Source organism: Lissotriton helveticus, chromosome 9 (genome assembly GCF_964261635.1).
Source record: "Lissotriton helveticus chromosome 9, aLisHel1.1, whole genome shotgun sequence".
NCBI classification, from domain to species: domain Eukaryota; kingdom Metazoa; phylum Chordata; class Amphibia; order Caudata; family Salamandridae; genus Lissotriton; species Lissotriton helveticus.
In genome coordinates, this window is record NC_136070.1 from 1,026,139,970 (window position 1) to 1,026,156,970 (window position 17,001).

Consider the following 17,001-nt stretch of genomic DNA (forward strand, 5'->3'; position numbering starts at 1 on the left):
ACAAGGCTTCGCTATCTAAATGTGGAGCTGAGCTTAGTAAAGTCTCAATAAGGTTTCAATAAACCACCGCCACCCGTTTAACTTACTATCTATTCTGTGCACATCATACACTTCTGAGAAAAAAATTCTCAGATCAGGATCTGATGAGGAACCAGTCCAGGTTTACATGGAAATACTATATCATATTGAAAAGACTTCATGAAATACACAAATTTATATTTGTTCTTTACTAAGGATCTCACATTTAATAACACACAGCTGAGGGACTCTGCTAATCGCCCTGGTACTTGAGAGACTCTTGCGGAACTAATCAAAGCGTCACAATTACAATCATATATAGGCCAAATATTAACGGTATAATTAAATAGCATAACATTTATAGTCATCACATCCAGTAAGCTCACCTCCATGCCCAATGTCCAGCAACCCCTTCTTATATAGGTCATAAAACGGGCAGAGACTAATGGGGAATATTTGCTAAAATGTCTTGCAACATAACGCAACAACCAAAGTTGCTGTGTTATGTGGTGTGAGAATGAGAGAGAAGTAAAGTACCATAGTACAGAGCAGTGCAACAAGTCACCTTGCTGCGCTCCGTCAGTGGGAAAGGGCAGGAATGCACTGTTTTTAAAGCAATTTGGCACTTTTCTGTCCATTCTCCAGTGCTTGCGCACAATGGGCTGCCTAGTGCCAACATAGGCACGCTTGCACCATGGTACAATGGGTGCCTGCTTTGCATGCAGAATTGTTTTTGTGCAGGAAGGAGTACCTTCCTCCACAAAAACAATGCTGAGAGGCTTTTTTATATTTTTATGTGGGCTGCAGAATGTAGCACATATAGAAAGAGGGAAAAATGAGAAGAAATAAAGATATTTCTACTCCTTACATCTCACCTGTGGAGGCGTATCTTTTTGATACATTAACAGTTTACCAGTTCTCGTAAATCTGGGAATGCATAAAAATCCATAGATGTTGCGTGGGAACAGGCAACAACTATGGAAATGCCACCCTGGTGCAGAGTAATGCAGGGCAGCGATTTGAGCTGCGTTTCATTGATAGAGATTTCTGAAGCCACGCAGGGCATTTTTCATTTGCGTCGCTTTTTCACCAAGTTGTGTGGTGCATGAGTAATGCAAGGGGCTTAAAACTTGACCCTATATCTACAAAAATGAGGTACTGTCCTGCTGTCTCCCCAGCACTGACACACAATCAGGCTGCAACTGCAATGCACTCAACTTTGCACCACAGAGCGTCATGTTTAGAATATGTTTTGTACTGGATGGCTACCCTTCCAGTACGAAATACTTTGCCTATTACTAGCTTTTACATTTCTGCCACTTTGAATGTGTGCTGTACAGTGCAGCACACATGAAAAGTCGGAAAAGATTGGAGAAATAAAAGCATTTCTGATCTTTAACGCCAATGTCAAAACTGCGGGCCGATTCACAGACCTAATCTGAGACAAAATCCTAAACGTACTACTTTTGGTATTCACAGAAGGCATGTAAAGTTAGTATTTTGTCTTAAGTTAGTATTTTGTCTTAAATTAGTATTTTGTCTTAAATTAGGATTTTGTCTTAAATTAGTATTTTGTCTTAAATTAGTATTATGTCTTAAATTAGGATTTTTGTCTTAAATTAGCATTTTGTCTTAACAAAATTTAAGACAAAATCCTAACTTAAGACAAAATCCTAATTTAAGACAAAATACTAACTTAAGACAAAATACTATTTTAAGACAAAATACTAACTTAAGACAAAATACTAACTCTACTCCGACTAAATGCCTTCTGGAAATACCAAAAGTAGTAAATTTAGGATTATATCTCAGATTAGTTCTGTGAATCGGCCCCTGCATTATTATTTGATGCATAATGCAGCCTACTTGTTTTAATAGATAGGGTTGCAAACGCACGCCCCTGTACCACCCATGGCATACCCACTTGATGCAAAGTAATGCAAATCAACGTAGCACTGTTTTGCGTTACTTTCGTTCTGAAAAGTAAATTTAAAAAAAAACATTTCCGCAGATTTATTAATGCGAAGTCAGTGTAAAATGTTAGTGACTATTACCCGCAGTGTTCCCCTAAGAGCACAAATGCAAGCATCTCTTGCATCAAATCTGTGTACATAATGTAAACTGGGCAAGCGTAAACCTATAAATGTGTGATATTATGGAAAATAAAAGCACTTTCTTGCTCCTCTCTGCTGGTCACGCTTATTATTGAGTGCCTGCCCTCTTTTTATGCCCTAAACTCTAGACCAGGTGCTAATCTTCCCCAGCTGATTCCTTATTTGCGATTCGCTAATTGCTAATCGCAAATAAGGAATGGCTTTCCCATTAATTCCTATGGGCCTAAAGGCCCATAGGAATGAATGTGGAGTCATTCCTTATTTGCGATTGGCAATTAGCGAATCGCAAATGTGCCGCAATTTCAAGGGTGCCAGGGTGTCCAAAGGACACCCTGTTGCACCCCCCTGAAATGGTAATGTTCACTGGTGTTGCACACACACATGTCCCAAGGACATGTGTGTGTGTAATATACAACTTAGAAAAATACACTAAAGTGCATATTTCTAAGTTTTTGCTATTTATCACGTAGTTTGAATTTGCGGTAAATAGCGACCCCAGATTGCGAATTCGCAATATTGGAATGGTTCATGCATTGCATGTAAGGAATCACAAATTGCGATTCCTTAAATGCAATCGCAATTTGAAGACTCGCAATTATTTGCGAATTCTTAAATTGCGAGTGCATAAACCCTTGATGCATCTCAAATACCATTTTTGCGGGCGCAAACGGATGAATTTTACGATTCGCACCGTTTGCGTTCGCAAAAATGCTTGATGCATCTACCTGAAAGTTATTTCTCTTTGTTTTGCCTCACCTGGGGAGGTATAAGGTTTTGCCTCAACCCCAGGTTTACATGGTTTTGTGCATCTGGAAAAGCATAAAAATCCATGGCTGTTGCATGAGAACACCCACAGCAACGGATTTGGAATGCCTCCTTAGCAGAGAGTAAGGCAACAAGGTGATTTGTAATGCCTTGCCTTACTCTACATGTAAAAGGCGATTAAAAGCCATGCGTCGAGGCTTTGTGTGACCTCATAAATATGATTTTGAGATTTGGCCCACCCGAGCTACTCTATGGCGGAGCAAGGGGCTCATAAATAGGCCCCTTAATGTCTGCACTTACCCGATGTACCATTCAGAATTTCACTACTGAATAACACGTGCATTGTTAGAGGAGACTTCAGAACAGTGACTCTTTTCATTTTTATGTTGCTCTGGCGCCATCTTGTGGTATGATGGACGTTCTTAGCTATCACTGGGTACTTTCAATTGATTTTTTGTTTGCTGCCTAAGGTTTACTACAATTTCGCAGTGCTCTGTGAAAAAATTCAGCCAGCGTTACACAAATGTGGAAAATGTGTGCAGAGACATATTTAAAGAATGTCAGCTGCCTGTGATGTCATCGATAAAGCTCATGCTAAAAACAGGCTGTTTTGAAAGCACACAGATCCCAAGGCGTCTTAGCACTAGTGTTGTTTGAGTGGTGGATAACTATCTACTGGGCATGAGTAGAAAAGAGCCATATTTTCAGCATTTTTCTGAAGGAAGTTTGTTTGATTGAGCTCTGAGGGCAAGGGGCATGTCAAGTCAAGTCAAGTCAAGTCAAAGATATTTATTAAGCGCACATATGACCCAGAGGTCTCATAGCACTAGCTAAAAATTCCAACTGGGGCTAAGAAGGTCAGACGAGGAGTAAGGCGGTCATTATAGATGATCAAATAACCAGGTTTTTAATTCCCTGTGGAAAAGTTTGTGATCTGTGATGGGGAGGAGCTGTGATGGAGTTGGCATGGTGTTCCAAAGTCTACATGTTAGGAAGTAGAAACCTGTCCCTCCCCACCTAGCTTTCTTTATTTTGTGAACTGTCGCTCATTTTGCAGTGCTGGATCTAAAGTTGTGAGATGACATGTGCCAAGAGAAGATTTTTGTGAAATCAGAGGGTCTTGAATTTAACTTGGTCTCTAATAGGCAGTTCTGTTTGATTAAGCTCTGAGTGCAAAGGGCAAGTCAAGTCAAGTCAAAGATATTTATTAAGCGCATATATCACCCAGGGGTCTCGTAGCGCTAACGTAAAAACTCCAACTGGGGCTAAGAAAGTCAGATGAGGAGTAAGGAGGTCCTTATAGATGATGAAATAACCAGGTTTTTAATTCCCTGTGGAAAAGCTTGCGATCTGTGATGAAGAGGAGCTGTGATGGAGTTGGCATGGTGTTCCAAATTTTACATGTTAGGAAGGAGAAACCTGTCCCACCCCACCTAGCTTTCTTTATTTTGCGAACTGTCACTAATTTTGCAGTGCTGGATCTAAAGTTTTGAGATGCCATGTGCCAAGAGAAGATTTTTGGGAATCAGACGGCTTTGAATTTAACCTGTTCTGTAATAGGCAGCCAACATAAGTCACAAATGCCTTTGGAGATGGAATTATATTTTGGTATCTTTAAAAGCAGGTGAGTAGTTGTATTTTGAAGTGATTGAAGTTTCAGTTGCAAGTCGTTTCTGGATTCCCAAATATAGAGGCATATTTACAAAGGAAGTGGCGGAGTGAGGCGTTGGACTTCCTGGATTAATGCTTCACTCCGCCACTTCAGAAACGCAGGGCTGCACCATATTTACAAGAATATGATGCAGCCCTGCGTTTTCCCTTGCACTGGCACTACATTTAGCAGCCTAGTGCCAACCAGGCACCTTTGCACCATAGTGCAAGCGTGTCTGCATGCAGGGAAAGATTATTTATGTGCAGGAAGGTCCCCATCCTGCATATAAACAATCTTTAAACAGCATTTAGAAACTTCTATGTGTGCTGCTTAATGTAGCACACATAGAAGTTCCAAAACAGCATTTTTTACAAATGAATGTTTATGTGCAGGAAGGGGGACCTTCCTGTACATAAACAATCATTGGCCTTTTGCTGTTTCCAAGTGTGCTGCACAACCCAGCACACATGAAAACAGCAAAAACAAGGAGAAATTAAACATTTCTCCTCGTTACGCCAGGGTAAAACAAGGTTTTCCCTGGTCTTAATTCTGGCGCTGCCTCCTATTTACGTCTTTCTTTTAAATAGGGGGCAGCATCAGAATCAATGGGTGCTGCGGTGGAACTCCCACAGCAACACCCATTACCCCCCCCTTTCACGCTAAGCATAGCATGAAAGGGGGCCCTATTTACAAGGCAGCGTTAAACCACGTTAAATGGCTCAGCGCTGCCTTGTAAATCAGGTGAAGCCCCTATTGCCACAGGAACATTGTAAAAAGTTACGTTCCCGTAGCGATAGGAGCTTGTAAATATGCTCCGTAGTGATTTGCAATAGTCTTTCCTAGATAAAACTAATGCTACAATGACGTTCTTTTGCATTTCATGAGGGATGTACGGAAACACTTTCCTTCGTACTCTAAGGAGATGGAAGCAGGAAGATGTAATCTGATTAATCTGATAGGAGAGGCAGAGCTGTTGATCAAACAAAACCCCCAGGTTTTTCACCTTCTGAACCAGTCAAGGAGGAGAGCCGAGGTTGGAAGGCCATCAAGACGTTTTAAAGAATGAGGTATTGAACCCAAATAAAATAACCTCAATTTTTTCAGACTTTAGCAGTAGGCAGTTTTCCTACATCCAAATAATATTGGCTAAACAGTTTCTGAATTTACTGGCTACTTCATCAACATCAGATGAGATAAACATCAGTATTTGTGTGGCATCCTCGTAGGCGACGGAAACAAAGTCATAAGATCTGATAAGTTTAGACAGAGGAGTGACATAGATGTTGAAGAGTGTGCGGAATAATGATGAGCAGCCTTGAGGCACCCCTCAAGGTAGAGAAAGGGATTGGAAACAAAGTCTCCAAAAGCCACACTTTCTAGTCTACGAACTGAGGGTGGTAAGGGCTGCGCCTCTAATCCAGATACTCCCAAGCCAGTCGATAAACAGATAGCGATTTACCATATCAGACGCGTCACAGAGATCAAGATGAATCAGCGCAGCCCTACTTCCTGAATTCACCTGCCGGCGGATCTCTTCAGTGGCAACTACCAGGGCGGAATTGGTACAATGTAACAGCCTAAATCCATGCTGAGAAGAGTCTAGAATGTAATGGGCATTAATAAATGACATAAGATCTTCATTAAGCACCTTCTCCATTATATTAGCAGGTGAGGTTGGCTGGATATAGGATGATAGGTTTAGGTATTTCCTGGGTCCAAAGAGGGTTTCTTTAGCAATGGGCATACTGATGCCCTTTTCCTTTCTGCTGGAAATTGATCTAGAGCCAATACCCTGTTGAGAAGTATAATAAGATGCCTTGCAACTGTCTTGGAAACCAAATGCAGCAGAGAGGGTGGACAGGGATTGAGCCGGAAATCTGATTTTGCGGTCTCTAAAAGTCTAGTGTCCTATCCTCAGTTAAAGGAATGAAACATTCCATCACATTCTGACTGTCTCCTGCAACATCCCATAGTTCCCAGGATGGAGTCAGGGGAGACAACGTAATAATCGGGCTATTGGTCTTAGAATTAGATGAAAATTCCTCATGAACACTGTTCACCTTTGCCTAAAAGAAAACAGCTAGCTTGTTGCAGAATACCTGTGTAGGAATAAAGGGTTGAGTATTATTACAACAGTTGGGAGTGGTAATTGTTTTGAAGAGTTCTTTTGCCAAGTCTTTGGCCTTGCAGCTTTTTTCCGTAAAGTATCTACGTTTTTCTAAACTTATCAGCATGTTATTCTCTTCAATAGCTAATTTATTTTTGTTATTTCTTTATCACAATGAGCTATTCGCCATCTCCGTTCCTCAGCCCTAAATTTTTGTTTATGTTTTTTTTTAACTCTGGTATGTACCAAGGAGTGAAAGGGTTCTTCCTGAAACTTTTTAGTGTTTTTTTCATGTGCTAACTTCATGACAGCGGTGGTAAAATTAGCTGTAGCCTCTTCAATATTTCTATTTAAGTTTGGACTGTATATATTCGGCAGCTTATCAAATTCCAAGCTGTCTATTTTCTGTCAAGAGCGTGACGACTACAATTCTTAGCTGAGACTACCAGATTGAAAAATAATGCTTTATGATCCGTCCAGATTTGAATTACTTTGTCAAAACTGGAAGCAGGGTTATTTGTAGAAATTACATCCAACGTATGGTTAGCGGTATGAGTCAGTTGAGTGACTAGTTGATGCAAGTCAAAACTATGAAGACAGTCTAGTAACAATTGCGGCTGGCACAGATAAGCGAGGTCTGGCGGGGTGTGGGTGGACAGACGACAGGTTAGTTAAAATTAATTAGAACATTGGAACGTTGGGAGCTCCATTGAAAACAATGGAGTGCTCCGGGCTTTTAATGGCTGGTATAAGCCTGGAGCTCCAACATTCCAATGATTCTTTGTTCACAGCTCTGTCTGTTAACAAAGGATACAGGGAGCCTGAGGGGATTCCAATCCCCTCACACTCCAATAAGACTTTGTTTATTTTTGTTAGAACATTCTGCCCTCAAATGGCAGAATGTTCTAATAGCCCTATAGCCCTTTGTAGCTGGGCTATACAGGCTATTAAAGTCCCTCTCCCTTCGGCTTGGGGCTTTAACACTGGAGAGGGCCTTTAATAGCCGGTATAGCCCTCTACGGCGAGCTATAAGGCTATAATGAAACCTCTAACCTTGAGCTCTCCGCATCGCTGACTCGGCAAGGCTGCAAGCGCAATTTAAATGGTTTAATTTATTCATTTAATTTTAACTCACCCGTCATCTGTCATCTTTCCACTTCCCTCACACCACGCCCCTGCACCCGCCCACCACTATTATCTGTGACGGCCACCACTGTCTATTAAGGGTTCTGTGTCAGAGTTCTCACTAAACTCCAGATGAAAATTGAAATCCCCAATGATGTTAAAATGTAGGAATTCAATACTGAACTCCATAAAGGTCCGAACTGATGACACAAAGCTATCTTTGGACCCAGTTGGATGATAAAGAAGAGTGCCATCGAAAATCGTAGCATTATTAAGTTTAAAAGTGAACAACATGGCTTCGCTTTCTAAATGTGAAGCTGAGCTTAGTACTGCCTCAATATGGTTTCAATAAACCACCGCCACCCGTTTACCTTGCCTATCTATTCTATATACATCATACCCTTCTGAAAAAGCCATTCTCAAATCAGGATCTGATAAGGAATCAGTCCAGGTTTCCATGGAAATACTATATCAGTATGAAAAGACTACATGAAATACAAAAATTCATTCTTGTTCTTTACTAAAGATCTCACATTTAATAACACACATCTGAGGGACTCCGCCAATCACCCTGGTACTTGAGAGCCTCTTGTGGAATTAATCAAAGCTTCACAATTACCATCATATATAGACCAACTATTAAAGGCATAATTAAATAGCATTACATTTATAGACTCCACATCCAATAAGCTCACCTCCATGCCCAATGTCCAGCAACTCCTCCCTTGTATAGGTCAAAAATCGGGGAGAGACTCGTGGGGAATATTTGCTCAAATGTCTCGCAATGTAGCACAACAACCAAAGTTGCTGTGTTATGAGGCGTGAGAGCAAGACGGAAGTAAAGCATCATAACCCAGAGCAGCGCAGCAAGTCACCTCACTGCGCTGCATCAGTGGGAAGGGCAAGCATGCACCATATTTGAAGCAATTTGGCACATTCCTGTCCTTTCCTGAGCGCTGGCGCACAATAGACTGCCTAGCGCTAACACGGGCACCCTTGTACCATGGTACAAGGGGGCCTGCTTTGCAAGCCGGATTGTTTTTTTGCAGGAAGGGGCCCCTTCCTGCACAAAAACAATGCTGAGAAGCTGTTTTATATTTTTATGTGGGCTGCACATATGGAAAGAAGGAAAAATTAGAAGAAATAATGATATTTCTACTCTTTACTTCTCTCCTGTTGAGGCGTATCTTTTTGATGCATTAACAGGTTTACCAGTTCTTGTAAATCAGGGAATGCATCAAAATCCATAGATGTTGCGTGGAAACACGCAACAACCATGGAAATGCCTCCCTGGGGTAGAGTAATTCCAGGCGCGATGCGTCCATTGGGGCGTGGGAGGTGTGGTCCATCCATCGGGGTGTGGGGGCGTAGCCCCCCACCCGCAGCGCTGGCGCCTTTGAACTTAAGTAAACTGAATCAGTTTACTTAACAGTTCAAAGACGCCGGCCCGACGGAGAACGAACTGACAATCATGTCAGTCAGCATGACGTCGGACCGCCCACCGGTCCGGCGTCATGTTGATTGACATGATGGTCAAACCAAGAGCAACAGGCATGAGTGGGGACGGAGGGTGAATATTTGCACCGTGCCCACTCATGCGCACTAGTGTCTGCTCTGCTGGCGCATGCCCATTAGGAGAGCGAGGGTTCAAACCTAACATAATGACTGGCAGTAGTAATTTCGCTGCTGGTCATTTCTCAGTATTAACACCCGTCCTCTAATTAGAGCCATTATGAGGACTCCTTCCTGCTCACGAGCGCGGGTCACGCGAGACATCTGGGTGGGCATTTCACATGAAAGCGGCACCCACGGCCTAGGTGTTAAGTGAATCTTTCATGGTCTTCCCTGAGTGAGGCAGACAGGCTTCATTCCGCTTCAGTCCCTGTGCCGCTCCCTGTCCAGGGCCTCTCACATGGAGATTAAGGGAACAATCAGTGACCTCACCGCTTGGAACTCGAGGCGCAGGGCCTCTCTATATGGAGGCACCTTCGGCGCTGCAGCCCTGTAGGTATGCCCTGGTGGCTGGTGCACTCGCACGGGGCATGAGTATTATTAGAATGTCTGCGCATAAGCAGCTGCATAAAGCAGTCTGCACGAGTGCCATCTCAGCAAATGAATACGTGCTTAATCGTCTTCAAGTGGCCCAAAACACCGCGGCCAGGCTGGTCCTCAATGTCCCCTCGAGAACACCATCTAGGCCCCTATTGGAACAGCTTCATTGGTTGCCCATTCGTCAGTGAATCAACTTTAAGATTTGCTGCATCATACATAAGAGCCTTTATGGATCAGGACCCCAATATCTGACTCAGAAATTTCAAATCCATAAACCGGAACGTCTCCTGCGTTCAAGTAATCAATCTTTACTAAAAATTCCCCCCATTAAGAAGGCCAGACAGGGCCGCCGAGCACTTTCATACAGAGGACCCTTCATTTGGAATAAGCTCCCTATCGATTTGAGACAAAATTCTAATCTCCTATCATTCCGGAAAACACTCAAGACATATCTCTTCTGTGAGACATAGCCCCCTATTTTCACCCACTAAAGGCACCGAATCTGGCACCATCAGCGAATCTAGCGCGGAGATACCCCTTTGGGGGTCGAGTCCAGCGCTCTATAAGCAACTAAATAAATAAATAAATAAAGGGGTGCTACGAAGTTGACAGGGGTGCATTTGTGTGACACCCCCTCCCTGCATAACACTGCGCCGCGATAGAATCATGTGATGCAAGTCAGAAGTTGTCTTCAAATATTAAATTGCAGCATAAATATGTAGGCGCCATTAGCCATGTGCCCGCAGCATTAATGGCCGTGCAGAGCTCAGATGCAGTAACATGGAAAGAAAGTTACTTTTCCAAAAGCTGCATGTGCTCTGGCTGGAGAGCTTAGTTCTCAGACCAGGGGAGGCAGGAGAGAGTGAGAGAAAGAGCGCCAGACAGAACTAGGAAGCAGAAGAGAGGCAGGCAGAAGGGCAACGCAGAGCGCCAGACAGACACACACACAGGCGCAGACAGACAGCCAGCGCGCCTCTTACCTGGGTGAGGCAGAGCGGGGAGTACATGGCCGGCCCCTGGGCTCGGAGCTGTGAGTGTGGGTAGAGGGAGAGCTCACGGATCAATAGTAAAATTAATACAGAAACATGCAAAGCATTGACATGTTTAGCCCCTGAAAGTTTGCTTGGGCGGGGCCTTAAATGAGGGAGGACGGCGTGGGGTGCCTGGTGCCCTGTGTTTTCCTCCGCTCGCTGCACCTTGGTAATTATGCGACCCCCGGTGCCCTCGGGTTTTGTGCTTTTTGTCCCTGGCCTGTGTGCTCCCCTTTGTGGGTCAGGCTGATAATTGCGTGCCTGTCCTCTTTTCTTTGCCTAAAGTCTAGACCAGGTGCCAATCTTCCCCAGCTGACAGACTCTGTCTCCTGTGTTTTACAGTAGATCTCTGATACAGAGGGACCTATTTATGAGGCCCTATGTGTTGCTTTTGCACCACGCAATGGTGGATGTGTGATGGATATCCTGTCAGCCATGTTATGATCTCCATAAGAATAATAAGATCATAATATGGTGGACAGGATCTCCGTCATGTTTGGATTGGAGGATTCCACTCTGCCAAGATCTAAATGAGGCCCAAAGATATTTCCCTTTGTTGTACCTCTCCTGAGGATGTGTAAGGTTTTGCCTCGTCCCCAGGTTTACACGGTCTTGTAAATCATGGGAAACATCAAAATCCATGGGTGTTGCATGGGAACACCCTCCGCAACGCATAAGGCAACAAGGTGATTTGCAATGTCTTGCCGTACTATATATGTAGGAAGGCATTCAAAGCCATGCAAAGTGGCTGTGTGACCTCACGAATATGATTTTGAGATTTACCCCGCCCAAGATACACTACGGCAGCGCAAGGGGCTCATAAATATGCCCCTTAATGTCTGCACTTTCCCAATGTAGCATTCGATATTTCACTACTGAATAACACGTGCATTGTTAGAGGAGACAGCAGAACAGTGATTCTTTTCATTTTTATGTTGCTTTGGTGCCATCTTGTGGTGTGATGGAAGTGCTTAGCTATCACTAGGTACTTACATTCAGTTTGTGTTTATTTGCTGCCTCAGGTTTTCAACAACTTCACAGTGCTCTGTGAAAACCTTCATCCAGCATTGCACAAATGTGGAAAATGTGTGCAGAGACAAATTTAAAGAATGTCACACACCTGTTATGTCATAGGTAAGCTCGTACTAAAAAAATGCTGTTTTGAGTAAACAAATAACGTTTAAAGCACACAAATGCTAAGGCATTTTAGCGCTAGCGTTTTCCTGAGCATGAATAGAAAAGATCGATGTTTCTTATCATTTTTCTGAAGGATGCTCTGTTTGATTGACATCTGAGGGCAAGAGGCATGGTGTTCCAAAATCTACATGTTAAGAAAGACAAACTTGTCCCTTCCCACCTAGCTTTCTTTGTTTTGCGAACTGTCACTAATTTGGTAGTGCTGGATCTTAATTTGGGATGGCGTGTGCCAAGAGAATATTTTAGGGAAATAAGTAAAGCCTCCACCGTACAGTCCCTTATAGGCAATGCAGAGAACCTTCAATTTAACTCATTCACTAATAGGCAGCCAACGGAAGTCACAAATGCAAATGGAGATGAAATTACATTTTGTTATCTTTAAAAGCAGACAAGCAGCTGCATTTTGAAGGTATTGAAATTTCAGTTGCAGTTGTTTCTGGAATCCCAAATATAATGTGTTTCAATAGTCTATCCTAAATATAACTAATGCTATAATGACCATCTTTTGAATTTTCAGAGGGATGTACGGAAACACTTTCCTTAGTACTTAAGGAGATGGAAGCAGGAAGATGTAATCTGATTCATCTGAATAGAGAAGCAGAGCTGTCCGTCAAACGAAACCCCCAGGTTTTTTACTTTCTGAACTGGTCAAGGAAGAGAGCCGAGGTTGGCGGGCCATCAAGATGTATTCCTGGATGAGGTATTGGACCCGAATAACATAACCTCAGTTTTTTCAGAGTTTAGCTTTAGGCGGGTTTCCTGCATCCAAAAACAATATTGGCTAAACAGTTTCTGAATTTACTGGCTACTTCATCAACATCATATGAGATAGACACCAGTATGTGTGTGTCATCCTTGTAGATGACCTCAACAAAGTCCAAAGACTTGATAAGTTTAGCCAGAGGAGTGACATAGATGTTGAAGAGCATGGGGGATAATGATGAGCCACCTTGAGGCACACCACAAGGTAGGGAAAAGGGATTTGAAACAAAGTCTCCAAAAGCCACTCTTTGCTCTCTATCAGAGAGAAACGAGTTGATGATGGTAAGGGCTGCACCTCTGATCCCGATACTCTCAAGCCAGTTGATAAGGTGATAGTGACTTATTGTATCGAATGCGGCTGAGAGATCAAGAAGAACACGTGCAACCATTCCTCCTGAATCCACTGGCCTTCAGATCTCTTCAGTGGCAACCACCAGTGCAGACCTGGTACAATGTAATGGCCTAAATCCATGCTGAGAAGAGTATTGAATGTTATGGGAATCAAGAAATGACATAAGATCTTCATTAAGCTCCTTCTCCAGCATTTTAGCAGGTGAGGTTGGCTGTATATAGGACAAAGGTTTTGGTATTTCCTGGGTCCAAAGAGGGTTTCTTCAGCAATGGGCATACTGATGCCTTTTTCCATTCTGCTGGATTCATACGATGCCTAGACTGTTATGTTATAGATTATTTATATAGCGCCTATCCCCGCCGGTCTCTAAGCGCTTAACAGACAAAACATAACACACTGATAACCAAAAAACCCTCCGTTGTTTCGCCGCCTAAACTGTTATAAATGCCTTTCTGAATAGATGGGTTTTCAGTTTTTTTCTGAAGGATAATAGCTGGAATTCCTCCTTCAGGATAGGCAGGAGCTCATTCCAGAGTTGCGGGAGAAGCACAGACAGGGACCTGCCTCCTCTGGTTTTTAGTTTGAACCTAGGTTGGGTCAGATTAGAGGTTGTTCCTGAGCACAAAGATCTTCCAGGAATATACCTCTTCAAACGTTGTTTGATGTACTCTGGGGCTTTCCCAAAGAGTGCCTTATGGGCCACGCAGAGACATTTAAACTGGACTCGAAATTTCACTGGAAGCCAGTGCAGCTTTTGAAGCAGGGCGGTTACATGCGACTATGTTTTACACGTTTGCCACTTTGAATGTGTGCTGTGCAGCACACATACAAAGTCGTACAAGATCGGAGAAATAAAAGCATTTCTGATCATTAACACCAATGTCAAAACTGCGTTATTTAATGCATCTTGCTGCCTACTTGTTTTAATAGATAGGGTTTTGCTTAAATAATGGAGTGTTGCAAAGAAACACTCATGTACCACCCATGGAATATCCACTTGACGCAAAGTATTACAAAGCAGCATAGCACTGTTTTGCGTTACTTTTATTCTGAAAATCAATATTTCAAATAAACATTTTGTGCAGATTTTGTTATGCAAAGTCAGTGCAAAAGTTAGTAAATATAACCCTCAGTGTTCCGCTGAGAGCAGAAATGAAAGCATGCCTTGCCTCAATTCTGTGTACATAATGTAAAATGGGCAAGCGCAAACATAAAAATGTGTAATATCACAGAAAAAAAGCACTTTCTCGCTCCTCTCTTCTGGCCAGGCTCATAATTGTCTGCCTGTCCTCTTTTCGTGGCCTAATGTCTAGACCAGGTGCTGGTCTTTCCTAACTGTGAGACTCTGTCACCTGTGCTTTGACAGTGACGCCATGTGTTCTATACACAGTCTATTGTAGTTTTCCCTATCTTAGCTCCTAGCCTAACTGTGCACAACAAAGGCTGCACTAGTTTTGCACACATTACTACATAAAAACATTTGTTTCTGTGCCACATCATATTTTCATACAGAACTTGCTGGTTTTTTTTGTTCTATTCTTTCCTGGGATTTAGTCTGAACAGCAGACAAGGTCATACTACAATGTCCCTTGCTAAGGTGTTTTGGTCAGGCACTCGCACCTACACACAACACAGTAATGCAGCTGTTGTTTATGAACATGTGAACCTTTTCGTATAGGTACACACAGAAATGTAACACGGAGAGGGATATATTTTTATATAAATAAATAATGAATCACATCAATGTTGTTTAGTGTGTGAGTTAGTGAAGGAATACAGTGGGTTCATTACTAAGAGGACTAAGAGATCTAAGATTAACTTGGGTTTCTCAAGTAAGGTCTGCCAAGGGAAGTACATTTTCTTTACACGGAGAGGGAGACAGATATTTTCTGAGAGAAGACCACAGCTGTATCTGAGATGTAGATGTCTGTGTATGCTAAGGTAAGGGTTCAGGTGCTAAACCCAGAGATCTTTGCCGTAAAATAAGTTTTGCTTCTGTAGAAGGGGAGGGGGTAGGCTATTCTGTCTTATAATATGACAGGGCTTTTCATTAATATACAGTTGATTGACAATGCTGATGGTATTTTTGCTAGGCAGTTGTTTTCTGATTGTGGCCCGTATACTGCATTCTGGAGCACAATACTTTAAAGAAACATATCAAACTTCCTTCATGTGTCTTTCATGTCTTATTGTGGACACATACTAGTGTGTGAGCGAAACGGAGTGTCCTGTCACCGCGATCCCTGAGAGGGTCAGGACTGTTGTGTTCTGGGGTGTCATTTCACTTGTTCCACTGGTTATGAGTAGGAGGGCAAGTAAGATACTACAGCTAGTTGTACTCGAGCTCATGGTACTGATGTGTTATGGTGAGTCCCTAATTACTGATGTTCTATGGTCCCAAGCATAGTTCTGTTCCTGAGCGGAATCCCTGCAACTGTAGGTCCCTGACACAGGGAGCCTATTTATGAGGCCCTTTGCATTGCTGTTGCACCACACAATGCTGGATACGTGATGGCTATCATGTCCGCCATATTAAGATCACCATACGATATAATGGATCATAGATCATAATATGGTGGAAGGGATCTCTGTCACTTTCGCAATGAAGTATTCACCTCAGCCATGATCTAAATTAGGCCCAAAGTTATTTCTCTTAGTTGCGCCTCCCCTAGGGAGGTGTAAGGTTTTTGTGCATCCCCAGGTTTACATGGTCTTGTAAATCTGGGAAAGCATCAAAATTCATGGGTGTTACATGAGTACACCAACCGTAACGCACATGTGATTTGCAATGTCTTGCCTTACAACATATGTATGAGGCCATTCGAAGCCATGTGAAGTGGCTTAGAGTGAACTCATAAATATGATTTTGTGATTTGCCCCACCCAAGCTACGCTATAGCAGCGAGGGAGCTCATAAATATGCCTCTTAATGTCTGCTCTTACCCAATGTAGCATTTGGGAATTTCACTACTGAATAACACATGCGTTGTTAGAGGAGACTGCAGACCAGTGATTATTTTAATTTTTATGTTGCTTTGGTGCCATCTTGTGGTGTGATAGAAGTTCTTAGCTATCACTAGGTACTTTCGTTAGATTTTGTAATTGCTGCTTCAGGTTTACTACAGTGCTCTGCGAAAAACTCTATCCAGCGTTGCACAAATGTGGATAATGTGTGCAGAGACATATTTAAAGAATGCCACATGCCTGTGATGTCACACGTTAGGCTAGTGCTAAAAAACGTTGTTTTGAGAAACAAAGCAAAAAAAAAAAATTAAAGCACACAAATGCCAAGGTGTCTTTGCGCTAGCGTTCTCTGAGTGGTGGACACTATCTACCGGGCATGAGTAGAAAAGAGCTATGTTTTTAGCATTTTTCTGAAGGATGCTCTGTTTGATTGACAGCTGAGGGCAAGAGCCATGGTGTTCCAAAGTCTACATGTTAGGAAGGAGAAACCTGTCCCTCTCACACCTAGCTTTCTTTATTTTGCGAACTGTCACTAATTTGGCACTGTTGGACTCTGTTGGAGTGCAAAAAAACGATGGATTTAGGCCCAGATCTCTGGACTGGGGTGAATGTATGACATTGTTCTGCATTCTGTCCATCAACTGTGGTTTTTACATTTGTCACCCCGAGTGGGATGGGTATGCTCAGACGTGAGTCCCATGCTCTCCACACCACTGGAGTCAAGCTATCCTGGCTGAAGACGGCTGATAGCCAGAAACCAGTCCTAGGATGCTTGATTCCGTTCCAGGAAAGACATGGCTTGGCAATTAGGGCTGGACTGTTCCCATGAGGCACAGAGTCAAGGCGGATTTGCATATGGCCATG